The following is a 12,838-nucleotide window of genomic DNA, read 5'->3' as shown; positions in this document are numbered from 1 at the left end:
CATTCCACACCTCAAGGAGCTGTTTCTGTTTTCACAGGTGGAAGGCAGACCAAAAACCACTAGCAGATACACTGGAGAAAGGGGGGTTTCTCACACTCATTCCCCTCCACTTATGGGCATTGCCTAACATACCTGAAAAAATCCTAGAAAAGTTTCAGTTGGAAGGGAACTTTAAAGGTAATCTAGTCCAACTCCTCTACAATGGACAGGGTCATCTTGAACTATATCAGATTGCTCAGAGCCCCATCCATCAGGCCTTTAATATTTCCAGGGCTGGGGCATCTTCCACCTCTCTGGAAGCTTGTTTTACCACTCTTACTGTAAAAATTTTCTTCCTTATATCTAAACTAAACAGAACCTGGTTTATTCAAAACCATTACTCCTTGTCCTATTGCTATAGGCCCTACTGAAATGTATCATAATGTAAATTGTTTTGAAAAATAAAAATTTCCGGTGACCATTCAACTAAGTAATAGTTATAGGTGATGCCCTTCATTACGAATAGAACTAATCAAACCTTCTGGAGAGCCAGAGTTCTCCTCATTCTGGAGAAAGTCTGTCTTATCTTTCTTACAAACTCCTTGTAAATACTGAAATGCCAGCAGTAAAGTTTCTAAAGAACCTTCTCTTGTGCTGAACAACCTGACTTGGTTTCTCCTCACAGGAGAGGTGCTACATCCCTCTGACTATTTTTTTGCAGAGAAGAACAAAGAAATCTCCTCCATAGCAGTGAGTTATTGCAGCTGATATTTATCCAGGGTCTGGACCTCACACCTCTCTCCTTCTTCAGCAGCCTTGTCTTCCTTTGGAAACAAAGCCTTTCACTTGTACCACGCTTTCTGACTTGCAGATGGAACTTTGACTGCAGCTGAACTGAGAAAAGTCTCTGTTGCCCATTGCATTGTTGTTCCCACAGGTATACTGCAGTCCAGACACCAAAGTCTGACCCAACTGTGCCATCAGGAACTGAGGAACCAAGAGGGTTCAATTCCAAAGCATCACACAAAAATCACACACACATCTGCTACAAAAATATCTGGGTGTCTGTGTTTGCATGCATATGTGGGAGAGAGCATGCATCCCCCAACTGCTAAGTTACACTTTTTTCATAGCTTCAGTCTGAGACAAATGAAATTGTCCCCCAAAAAATGATGAAAGTCAAAATGATGCTCTAAGTGGATCAAAACAAGCTTAACTGAAATAGATGTGGAAGTTTATCAGACCTGATGTAGTAAAACCCTAATAAGATCACTTCCAATTTATACATATAAGACCAAATTTTCAGCACAGATTGATCATATTGCTAGGGATTAATGGGAACTTTTAGTAACAGATTAGGGCTGAAAAGCATTCTTTTTCTAAGAAATAGTAGATTTTCCTCCTACTGCTTACAAGTTTTTCATGCTGCCTTTCTTTTGATCCGAACACTTGATGCTCTCTGAAATACTTATTTGTTTCAGGAAATAAACCATCAGTTCATTGTCTGCAGCATTTTGAACTGAGTGGGACCAGAGAGAAGGAGTCTGGGAGCAGCAATCTCCCAGACTCTTTCTGGCCATGACTGTAAAGTGTTCCTCTTGGACCCCTTGCTGCTCCCACTGCCTGCATTTATCACATAAGGGTTTGGGTGAAGTGAAGCAGCCTCAGGGGAAGGGATGGAGAGACCCCAGCAACACTGCAGGGATGGGAAGATCTGAACTGGAGGCCCCAGTGCTGGCACTCACCATTGTATGTTTGGCACCTTCTCCTTCAAAATTTGTGTTTGAGGTTTACTGAAAAAAATGAAAAAAAAAAAAAAGAAAAAAAAAAAAAACCTCTTTTCCCTTAACTCCATGGCTATAAAATCTGCAAAAGGTTTTATAGGTCACTCCATCTGCCCCAGTGAAAGACACCAACATACTTTTTGGAGAGGGACTGAATCACCCTTTTTTCTGCATTCTCCCCAAATGTTTTCTTTCCTCTGCACATTATCCTGGCTTCTTACTCAGGCATGTGCACTACTAATTGGATGGATAGTCTTGGATTGGGTTTATCAGTACTGCTTCAAAGAGTAGGATTTATTTCTTCTAAACTCTCAGTTGCCTTGGCATCTGATGCGTGACTTAGTCTAAGAGTGTTCTTTGTGGTCAGTGGGGAAAAAACAGAGCGCTCTAGAGGGGGTGAAGGGAAAACCCACCATTCTCAAAATGCTGTGAGCTGAGATGTGTCAAAGGGTGTGAAAGGCAGCCAAGTCCAACAGTGCTGGAGAGACAAGAAAGTACAACTCCACTACAAGAAGAAGGCAGACAGAGAAAAATTCATCCTTCATACACCAGAATAGCTCACATTGCCTCCTGGGAGGACTAGTTTGTCTCCAGTGACTACAGAGACCTTCCAGTCCTGCACTAAGTACTGAGTTTTCAGGTGGTTAGAGGCAAGTGAAATGAATACATCTTCAAAGATCCAGCATCCACAGCTCTGAAGTTAGCTCTTAATTTGCTCTTATTTTTCTCTGGAAGGCTGTTCATGCAGATGGAATATAACTTTTTTGCTGCAGCTTGATCCACTTAAGGGAGGAAGAAAAAAAGAGCAAAGGAAAGTATTCTCCTAGCCATTTACACATATATGTATAAATAAATGTATCCAAAAGGAGACAGTCCTTGCAAAGCTTTACCTTTCTCTGTGAGACTCCTAAAATACAAAGAAAACAGAAGCAATTGCCAAGAGAAATCTTGTCCTTTAGGACATGAAAAGAAAAAAAAAGACTATAAAGTTATTAAAGCTATAACTTTTTATAGACTAAAAAGAAAACTATAAAGTTTTAGATGAAAAAAATCCATGTTTTGACTATGTAAAAATTTGGTAATGTGGGGAGGTACTTTGTATACCATTACACAAAGGCTACAGTTTTTTGTAACCCAGACTGAAGCATAATCTTTGCAGTGACCTATTATTTTGATACAGAGACATTCAGTAAGGAATTTAGTGTGTTCTGGGATTACAGGTACCAGAGCATTTCTGGCACCACAGTGAAGAGAGCTGAATATTCATATTCCAAGCTATAACATTCACAACAAGAAATAGAAAAGCTTGAGATGAAATTATAACACAGCACAATAACAGGTCTTTCCTAATGTTTTTTGTAAAGCAGTATTTAACAGGGTCACTTTTTAGTTGCAGAACCAACCGTAGATCATCAAGAAAATGGAATTCCTGCCTACTTGTATGTATAAAAGTATTCTGCTGAAGTACTCATAGACTGATTTGGGTTGGAAGGGACCTCACAGATCATCTAGTTTCAACCCCTCTGCCACAGGCAGGGATGCTTCCCACCAGAAGGGTGCCCAGAGCAGCATCCAACCTGGCCTTGAGCACTTTCAGAAATTGGATTTGGGAAGAGATGGGATGGAGTTGAGCTGCAGGCTGTGGGACTCACCTGCAGAAGCACGTGGGGGCACAGGGAAGCACGTGGGGGCTCAAAGGAGCACATGGAGGCACAGAGAGGTAGTCTCCACCAGACCCTGGTGGGAGGAGGTGTCACACAGCAGACCACTGTGGGAGAGGAGCCTGCTGGAAGCTGACAGATTCCCAAACAGTGCATGACCACCCCATAGAAGGACGTTTAGAAAGTGTGTTGCTCACATAGTGAGAATTACCATGTAAGGAAGCCCTGTGCCTTGAAAGAGGGTATAAAAGCAGTTCATTTTTTTGAATAAACCATTCAGATTCCCTGCTGGTCTGGGTCCTTGCCTCGGAACTTCACAATGGGGCAACCTCAGCTTCTCTGGGCAACCTGTGCCAGAGGCTCACCACCCTCACAGGGAAGAATTTCTAACTAATATCTGTTCTAAACCTACCCTCTTTCAGCTGTAAGCCATTCCCCCTTGGCCTATCAATAGTCTGTTTGTAAGGAAATCCTGTAGTTGTTTACAAGAACAAACACTGAGTACCAAGGACAGCAGAATGATGCTGGAGGTTTTGACAGAAAGACAAAAAAAGGACAGACTGAAATGCAGGACTCTGAGCATTACCAATTATTAGAAATAAACATAATGAAAACAAGAAAGAAATTATGAAAGATAAGATTTTCCGGACTAGAACTTTTAGACATAAACTGTTGTCTTTAAAAAAAGCATATTGAAAATGTCATATCATGGATAGGAAAACCAACTGAAGTGGAGTCACAATCAATTTTTGTAAGAACAGAAACATAAATAAAAAAGCAGCAGTATCATGATACTCATCCAACCTGGATTTTGGTAATGAAGAATAAAGGATTTCTGCAAAATAGGCTGTTAATGTAAAATCCACAAGACTTCAGATAGCTGCCTCTGGAATGATAGCTCCTGGTCTGCTTCTAGCATTGCCAAGAATGCAAGAATATGAACTGTGTAGAAAACAAAAGCAAAGTGCTTTTTTTTTAATCAACAAAATCTTTTAGGAATGGACTTGAACTGCAAGCAAAAATTTCAAAGAGCTTTTGGAACCCCATGAGCAATACAAACACAGTTAAGAGGAAAAAAAATATTACCTTTCCATAAAGAGTCTACAACTTCTAAATTATGGCTCTTTAAGTTCCTCTTAAATTGGAATACTCAGTCACTCAGTTTAAAATACATCAAATTAGATGTATTTCCAAAAGAAACCCAAAATCTGTTGCTGTCTTTTAATTTATTACTTTATTACTTCAAAAGTGTAATTGTAACTGAAGCTCTTTGTGCATGCTCTTCCTGTTATCCTTTGAACATAAATGTTTGGAATTGAATCATAAAATAGTTTGGGTTGACCTTAAGGATCACATTATTTCAACCCCTTGCCATAAGCAGGGTCACCTTTCATTAGGTCAGGTTGCTCAAAACCCCTTCAAATCTAGCCTTGAACATTTCCAGGTATGGGACATCCACAACAGGCATCAAGAGGTGCCTTAGGAGAACAGAAACAATATCATGTGCCTGTCTCAATCAATCAATCAATCACAATTTTTTAATGGATATCATTCCTCAATTGTAGGCTACAGATTTCAAAACAGTATTTCTCAAATACTGCTGAATATGAGTCAACTGTCAAGAAACCGCAGTTTGTTAATTGGTACAATGTCACCCACACTCAAAAGCCTTTGTTGCCTAAATGTAAATATGGGGAAAAACCTGGAAGGTAAATCAGATATTTTTAAAGGTTTATATGGACATTCATTCTCTGTTCATACAAACGAATGCCACAACAGCCTGGACCTCTTTTCAGCTCAGTCCTGGTCATTATAACTTGTCCCAGGCAGTTCTTACCTGCCCCCAGGTTTCATTCAGCAGCCACCAGTTTCTTCTGGAAGCACACATGGGTCTGTATCTCTGGCATCCCTCTTTAAGGGGACTTTAGGCCTGTAGTTTCCTCTTTAAGACACTGGGACTTGAAATTCATAGGGAGAAAACTCTGCCCATTCTCTGCTAGAGGTGAAGAATCTGTTGGCACACAGTCCTGATCCTCTCAATTCAGCCTGTCTCCCTGCTGTTACCTTCCTCCTCTTCTCCAGCCACCTAAAATAACCCAGCTTTCCCAACTGCCTTCACGAGCTGAGCCTTCTTTCTTTATTTTGTATTTCCTGAGATGTGTTTAGCTCTCCAGGGAGCTGAATTACTTATCCCCCACGGAGACAGGAGCACAATACTGACAGCACCTATGTTCACTTTGGAGCTCAATTTCTTTTACACAGTCTATTGGAGCTCGATATAAAAGACTTCCTGGTTTTAGAGCTTCCAATAACTTACATTTGTCACAAACATGAACTTCTGGGTAGGTTCTCAAAAGCCACCCATTTTTTCCCAGACTTTGTTCTCACTATATTCCACAGTTTCCACTGGTTTGGGGCCACCTATCCATGGGGGCTGATGACTTTCCCAGGTACATTGCACCTTTTCCACCACCCAGACAGGGAAAACCACTCCAGCCAAATTTCTTCACAGTGGCAGCACCTGAAAGACTGATGCTGGAGGTGCACAGGAGAAGAGACAGGAATATCAGAGTCCCAAAAGTTTGGCAGCACAACTCTGCTCCTGAAGCACTCACTGTCCCCAGAGTTTCAGGATTAGTACACAGAACATTGCTCTTATGTGTTCTCCCACTGCAATGCTTTATTTCTTCTCTCATGCACACATATTTGTCTGCTTTTATTTGAGAACAAAATGTTTCATATAAGTGTGGAGAAATTGTTGGGGTTTTGTTTCTTAAATATTTGCAGTAGTACTTCTGAAGCATCCCTATCATCTGACAAAAAAGGGGAATATAATGCAAACCCCTATTTCTATCTCTCTCCCAATACTGCTGCTTCCTCTACAGAAATTGTTTTACTGACTCTGATTTTTTTTAATTAATTTGGTATTCATGAAAGAGCACAGATTGATAGACTAGACAGTGATGGCCAGATTTCTGCACAGAACTCAGATAAGCAAAACTATCTCAGTATTTAATAGGGTTCTAGTGGGATTTTAGTTCTGATCCACAGGGAAACGTTTCCCCCCTGTGCACAACATGATGCAAGGCAGTGTCCCTGCTTCTTCCCAAGTTCATTTTAAAGGCTTGTTCCCTGTTTGGAGTGCTGTGAGATAGCAGGTTCCCCACCTGGTGACTTTGGGAGGCAGCTTAATGAGAGACAGTGGCCAATAACATGGTCAAACAGTGATTTTAATAGCTGATCTAACATTAAAAAGCTGATTTATTGCCCGAGAGATTGAATCATCTCTTTCATCAGTTTAGTTAGAAAGAAAGGAAATTGTTGCATTTTAAGAGCAACACTGAAAAATATGGATTGGATGAAATACAAAAGAAAAAACTTTTTAATTTTGAGTATTAGTGAAGAATATCCAGTCTTCCAGTAGTGGTTACACCTTCTGAAGGACTTCAAAGTTTGCAGCAGCCTTTCTACCTACCCAAGGGCTATCTTCACATGATCTGGTATGCACAGTCACTTTGATATGAGTAAACACAGGTGCAGATTTGCATCAATCAAAGGAAAAAAAAAATCTGTTTCATGTTTTTCCAACAGCTCCTTTTTATTATCTTTTCCTTTTTTATCTAACTTTGTTCCAAGACCAAAATAACAAGCCTTCATCACATGCATGCACAGTTATAGTGTTTGGCAAACTAGGGGCTGGTATGATACCTTACCAAAAAGATGTTCCATTCTTAAGGAAAAGGGGGTCTGTGTTCTTTTGTCTCATTGATACTGGAGAAAAACAGAGTGTGAAGCCCTATAGGTTTGCTACAAAGAGCTTGAAAGAACCTCTTGATTATCATTCACTGCTTTATAGATCCTTGTTAAAAGTGTTAATTTCAATTATCTAAATGTTTTTCTGGCTTGTGTGTCATTTGCAGTAAAATTACCAGGGCCAGATTTACTGGTGTGCACCATTTGCTGTGTGCAATTCCAGCCTCAGCTTTACGGCTGCTTTGTGTTGCTGGAGTGCTGCACTGAGCTTTTTAATGATTCTGGCTTATTGCCTATTCCCCACACATTCTATATCAATTTATTATTCCATGGTGGATGCTGTGTGCTTGCTGCAATTTACTTTGGAAATAGTATTAAAAAAGAAGTTGGCATGCATTAAATAATGCTTCATTGATTGTCTTAAACTTGCAACACAGGAGTGCAGCTCTGCATCACTAGCCCTAAGGAATACATACATACATGTATATGTATACACAGAAAATCCTTTGTACTGTGAAGGAGAAAGCCAAATGAAAGCCATACAAGCCAAACATAAACACATCTCAAATAACATCTTGAAAAATTGTGAGAAAACCCGACACAATGTGTTGCACCGCTCTGTAGTTTGTATGCAGGCACATTCATAGCATGAATGAACTGCTGTTTCTCCATGAGAGCAGCTTCCAGATGAGTTCTAGTCTTATGGCAGATGCACAAAACCCTCACCAGCAAGGCAGAACAGGGAGACAGTCACAGGCTGCTGCTCCTTGCTCCCTCTGCCCAGATAAATTTATGGGTTTCAGGTCCAAAATCGGTGTTCAAGACCAAAGCCTTGATGCAGACATCCATTGCCAAGAGCCAAACAGCAACCAAACTCAAATTTGTATGACTAGAGAGTTTCTGATACTTGAGTAAACAGTTTTTTCTGAGGTAGGAAGAACATGAGTGTTTGGGTGACCACCTAAACTTTTGACTAGCACATAATGATTTCATTTCTAAAAACAGCGCTCTTAGTGAGTACAGAGATGAGCTATTTTATTACCCACGTGGATCTGCTTTAGCTAAAGGCTTTATGTTTCCATTTTGGTTTTTAAACAATTATTGTTTAAAATATGGGTAAAGGAATAAAAATGGGGAGGGTGGATTCAACACAGGAGAGAATTATTACCATGAGCTACAACCTGAAGCATTTTAGCATACATGTGCCACTAAATAAATGTGACAGTGGGGCAGCACTGTATGCTGTCTTCAAAGCCAGCCTGCTTTTCATCATCCAGATGCCTCCACATGATCTAAAGTAGGGATGCATGAGACTTGCAGTCAAATGCAGTGCTGTCAGAAAGGTATGATCAATCATCTCTGCCAACCTGACAGTACAGGATCTGATTTATTCTGCCTCTGACTCCTATATTTATTACAAAATCAAAGGTAGGGCTTAGCATTAGTACAAAGCACTGGAGTTTTGTTCAATATGAGCTGTTGCATGTGGAACAAGCGTCAAATCCCCTGATGTTTAATGATTCATTTTAAATATATCTGATACATGAATTAGCAAACAGAGATGGGAAATACTAACAGCAGCCAAAAGTAATTTATGAATATTGAATTGCACTGTGCAGTACATGTAGAGAAAATACAGTGAGAATTCCCTTAAAAGCTTCTTTGTCTGCCCCAGCTTTTGAGCAGAACACCTGGGGGAGCTGTCCTGAATATAATGCTTAAAAACAAAGGAAAGAAATATGAAAAAGAAAAGGAAAAAACAACCACAAAAGAAAAAAGAAAAAAAGGGGAAAAAAAGAAAACAAAACAAAACCCCAAAAAAACCAAACTCAGGAAACCTGAAATGTCCCTCTAGAACAGCAAAACAGATATTTTTAATGAAGCTATTGGTAATTGAAAATATGCAAGTAATTAAATAGAATTAAATAGAAGGCTAATAATGAAATTCACTGCTGTGCATGTAGTCTTTCAGCTTGTCCAAATCTCTCACTATCCCCACAGAGTTTTCATAACCTCCAGTGGGTTTTACCACGTGCCCAAATTTTCTAATTCCAAGTTGGCCAAGTCAGGACCTCTAATCAGGTGTTGGAGTGCAAGCACAAGGATTCTGTTAAAACACCACGTCCTTGCTACCTGAGAGGAGCTGAGTATTTGCTGTGATAAACTTTAAAATCCTCCAGCTACAATCTGCAAACAAAACTATATGAGCCTGTTAGGAGGGAGCTGCTTGGGACTGCTGTAGAGCTTTATGTGACCCTAATTTATGACTGTGTTACTTTTCAAAAGTACTGTTGCAGCCTGAAAAACCAGTTTTCTATGACATGACAGTTTTCAGGTGAGGAAAAATAGGAGGTTTAAAAAAAAAATCACAAGCAAATTGACAAGAATAGCACCCAGCTTAAAATTAAATACAGATGTTTCAAAGAGCTGGCTTGCAGAAGAGACATAGAAATGCTCTTAGTGAAAATGTATTTGTAGGCTTCAGTCAGGGTGAATGCAGAAGAAAGCACTGGGGAAATCATCTGCCTAGGAGGTCACGTTTATACCTCTCAGATTTTCCTCACTTTCTCCCAGAAATTTTGCCAAGTGTGGAAGAATGCACACATACATAGAATCTAAAACATCTCAGTCTTTGCACTCGTTGTGTGCTGGGCTGTGTGATAAACCCTTCTGAAAGCCTCCATCCAGTTTAAACCAGAGATCCTGCCTTGATGCTCTTAAACAGCCTGATAGCCTGAAAGCTCAAGTTCCCAAGAAGAGTTATTCATCTGCACCAGTCTGACTGCCTTGCTATGCATATTCATTGATGGGTATCCTTAGAAATCAGCTGGAAGTCATAATTAAGACAAGCCAGCATTGCTAGCAGCAAATTATAAATGTACTTTAGATCCAATGACACTGTAATGACTGAGTGGCAAAGAGATATTGGCAGCTGAAGCTGCATCAAATGGCTTTCTTCAGGCAGAGCCAAAGGTATACGGAAAAATTAGAAGATCCCATAACATTTAACTTCTCATAACAGGGAGGGGGAGGAAAATAAAAATCACATACACACACACACACACACACACACACACACAAAACCACATTTAAAAAACAGCACCAAAATTCCTATCTAACAGTTTTACAAAACATTTTAAGTAGAAATAAGAGAGGTGATTGCAAAAGACAGCTTCATTTTAAAACCCAGAGTTCCAACTCCCCTCGAACAGAACAAGCTCTGGGCTCAGCAAAGGGCCTGTCTAAGGTCACCTGCCAACATCCAGTTCTAGGGACTGAGGTGCACCACAAAGGAAGGGATGGCATTTCCCTTTCAAAGGAGATGTAGGTGAATTCCTGGATCTGAAAAAGGCCTGTAGAAAAGCTTAGCAGTGGGAACATTTTGTAGCCTGGGTTGGGAACAGACAATGAGCTAGAGGAGCACAAAACTCCACAAAATTGCCACAGCAATTTTAGAACCATGTTGGATCATCACCAATAGCACATTTAGAAAATATCTAAGCTTTGATATATATCACAACACCGTAGACATTCCTGTCACAGGGAATATGAAGAGGATCCAGACTCTCCTGAAAAAGTTAATCCTTCGCTGGAAGAGGTGTTTTATCCACTTGGCTCTTTGCACTTCAAGGAAAAATTATTTCAAAAGTTTCTTTGAATAAAAAAAGAAATAAGAAATCGAATGTAAACAGAAATGGTGTCAATTGTTGACATGTTCCCCAAGAGTTCCTTGGCAAAAATATCATAGAAAACAAATTAAATATGGACTAACACACAGAAGAAAATTCTATAGGCTTCTGAAGGCAACAAAAAAATTCCATGAGTTTGCCAAGTCTCAACAAATCCCCAGAGGTGTTTAAGTCATGGAGGCTTTCCTCAGTTACTGCAGACACCACCAGAGGGGAATGCTTCAAAGAATGCAGGGGGAGGTTCAGGGGGTGAAAGAAAAATCAGGAGTGATGTCTTCTACAGAAAAGGCACAGGGATATTTCAATCTGCCATCTCCCTTTGACACTACCAGCCTTCCCTGAGACTTATCCTGCCAGGGGGAGAGCCAGGCTAAAAGGGACTCCACAGCACCTTAGGCAGGACACAAACTGTCATGGGCACAAGTATTAATTTTTAGGATGCCTGTCTAGCAGAAGAGTCTCCATACTTAGGCAGCTGCACAATAACCAGTAGGGGTCATCACACATTGTCCTGCACTTCCCCTGACCCCTCCTGCCTGGGTCCAAATGCCAGACTTTGTATTTGCATCCTTGGCAGACATAAATGCAGTTTTTGTATTGGACTTCGGTATATTCATTACCTGCTCCGTGATCTGCTGTCCAAGCTATCTGTGGCTTGCTGGTCACTAAGCACAATATTTGATAGGTACAATGAAAAAAAATGAAATATCTAATTCCTCCTAAGAATGAACAACACTCGTTTCTCGAAGACTTATGCTAATTAAAATCTGTTTGGATCCTGATATATGGCTAATTCTTAAGTCAAAAATTCTGGAGGCACTGAACATAATGGGAAATCCTCTTTATCTTGTTACTTCAACACAATTATGCACCCTGTGGAAATAGGTAACTACTACTTTCTTCTGTAGAAAAATATTTGAAAATTATTCTTAAATCAAAGCTTGATTTTCCTGGGAAAAAATGTGTGCAGGAGCATACACATTCAGACAAAGAGTTATATTTATATACATATAGTGAAAGGCGCATGAACCTTTGGCAAGCAAAGTTTTTTGGGTTTTTTTTCCATTCAGATTTAAAAATATGGAACATGTAGTATGATCAAAAGAACCTCTGTTTCAATTTGAATTGAAAATAAATAATTCTTATGGGGGAATTGTGATGCTCCAGATATACAAAGATACAAAGGCATGTCAGCCCCTTCAGAGGCTTCAGGTGCTGAACAGTTTCTCTATTCTATACTAAACCTGACCAGTATTTGCCACTCACACAAGATACTCATTTCTCTTGCCTTCAGTTACACTTTTACCTATACCCCAGAAAAGTGACAAATTCAAAGAAAAAAAACAACTACCTAAACAAAAAGGAAGACATCTTTTGGCACATCCAGTTGATATAAAAGTGCAAAAGGCAAGAAAAATAATAAGAACCACTGAATATCTCCACAGAAATAGTGTAATTGGCTGACCACCTCAGGCCCTTAGAGAAAAAGTATATATAGATATATAATTCTTCTTTATTCTAGAAGAATTTCCTCTATGACTCTGACAAGAAATACTTGACAACCTTATAAGAGAACTTGATGCTTTAAGAAAATATGTTTTGCCTCAATTTCTGAAGATATGCCTCACTTTCAAGTGTAATAAATATCCTTAATACTGATTTTCATCATACAGTGGAAACCCCAATTACATTATTTTGTTCTGCATTTCATGTGCTAAAGAAACAAAACCTAAATCTAAAATCCCTGTGACCTTCAAAACCCCCAGATTTTTATTTTGCGTGCAATTTTTTTTCTCTCTAAAGTATACAACTTCACAATCAACAAGTTCTAGGATTTCCCTTGTGATAAATTAACCCTTTACATGAACTAAAGCTGGTAAAGATATGTTCACTGAATCAGGCTTCAGAAACATTTCTAAACCTTAAAGACCACAACGGGAAAATAAAGCAACATTCAGTTATATTTATGGAG

Source organism: Fringilla coelebs (genome assembly GCF_963513975.1).
Source record: "Fringilla coelebs genome assembly, chromosome: 4".
NCBI lineage: Eukaryota > Metazoa > Chordata > Aves > Passeriformes > Fringillidae > Fringilla > Fringilla coelebs.
This window is presented reverse-complemented; position numbering follows the sequence as displayed.